Below are 2,032 nucleotides of genomic sequence, written 5' to 3' on the forward strand. Positions count from 1 at the left end.
TTTTTTTGGCGGAACCAGGGATTGAACTCAGGCCTTTACGCTTGCTAGGCAAGTGCTTATTCTACTGAGTTATCTCCCTGGCCCCTATCTTTTTGTATTTTATGGAAGTGTCTACAGGGTGTACAGGGTCTCACTACATAGATCGAACTCATAGTGATCTGCCTGTTTATAGCCTCCCAAGAGCTGGGATTACAGGTGTGCGCCATCATGCCCAGTCTTGGGAATGGTTTTTAGGCTAGGTGTGGTAGCACATAGGTCTAATCCTAGGACTCAAAGAGGCAGAGGCAGGAGGATTGCTAAGAGGTCAAGGTCAACCTGAGCTACACAGTGAATTCAAGGCCATCCTGAACCACAAAGAGAGACCTTGTCTCAGTTTAAACAAAACAACAAAAATGGTTTATTGCCAACTAGGTATGGTGTCACATGATTGGAATTTCAGCCTTGAGGAGGCCTAGGCTGAGGCAGAAGGATCACTGTAAGCTCCAGGCAAACCTGGGCTATCTAGTGACTTCAAGGCTAGCTTGGACCACATGGCAAGACGCTATTTCAAAAAAATCAACAGGAAAGATTTATTGCTGGACTTTGTGGCAAATAGCTAGCACCCCAGGACTTGGAGGCTGAGGCAGTTAAGATCACTGGGGAGCTTGAGGCAAGCCTGAAAGTCACGAGACCCTATTTTTTAAATAAAGGTTTAGGGGTTGGGGAGATGGCTCAGTAGAATAAGTGCTTCCCTGGCAAGTGCAAGGGCCTAAGTTCAATTCCTGGTTTTGAAAAAAAAAAGGGGGGTTATCAATGAAATGGAGCCATTAAAATAATAATTATTAAGGATATAAAAACATCAGAATGTGTTCACTGTTGCATTTTGATAAGAAAAGGGAACAACACTGCGCATCCATGTATTGCAATAACAAAGGTAAAAATTCATTGTTTTAATAAAACGCCTTAAATTTATTTCATTTTTAACATATTTAAGATGGAAAATTTTTTTAAGAACAGTCATTACAATCAGAAAAATTGATGGTAAAGGCTTTTAGGTCTGATTGAAAATAGGTTATAGGCTTTTTCTTTGAAATCTTTAATAACATAGATCTCACTTGTTCATACTGCTTACACTGATCTTGTTTTCAGGGAAGAAGTAGGCCAGTATATGATTTTCAAATGGTTACAGGTTATAGAACTTTCCCTTATCCATTAATATTCACACAGATTTGAGCTGTGACATTCATGGTTCCTTTTATTCCTTTTCTTTTCTTTTTTATTTTTCCTGGTAATGGGGATCAAACTCAGGACTTTGTGCTTGTGAGACAGCTGTTTATGCCACTGACCTATCTCCATGGCCCCAGTTCCTTCTATTCTTGAAATAAATACTTTGACATTATTTCTATATTTGTAGAGACAACCACACTTAATACAGTTCCTAAAGTCATGAAGAAGTTTTACAGGGCAGGGTGAAAGGAATGAGTGCTCATCAAGCATCAGCCTTTATTTCTTATCAACTTAGTGCTTGACTGAGCCATCAGTGTCCAAATTGAATTGAGCTATTTTTACAGGAAATGAATTCCTCATTTTGTTTTAGGCACTGGGGATTCAATACACCAGGGCTTTCATCTCAGCTATATTCTAATCCTTTTCAAACTTTGAGACAAGTTTTCGCTGAGTTTCCCAGGCTGGGCCCAAACTTCAGTTCTCCTGACTTTGCCTCCCAGACATTTAGGATTGCAGCTTTGTGCTAGCACTCCCAACTCCTTTAAGTTTCTTTACAGTATCGAGCTTTTGTATTTCATGTTGTATCTGTTCACATGTATGGACATAGTACATGCTGAATATTCCAGCATGATGACATTTATTACTTGGCAATAATAGCTCAACAGTAATTATGCCAAATATGTTTGAGTTTCTGGGGAGTGTTAGCCGGTACCATATGTCATGGGTTTGAAGAATATAGCAGTCACTGAGGCTGAGAAGGTTCTTCACCTCCCAGTATTTCATACACTCTTGGTTTTAGGTGCTGGGGATTGAAGCTAGGGACCTG

This window comes from Octodon degus, unplaced genomic scaffold (assembly GCF_000260255.1).
Source record: "Octodon degus isolate 3935 unplaced genomic scaffold, OctDeg1.0 scaffold00037, whole genome shotgun sequence".
In the NCBI taxonomy this organism is placed as follows: domain Eukaryota; kingdom Metazoa; phylum Chordata; class Mammalia; order Rodentia; family Octodontidae; genus Octodon; species Octodon degus.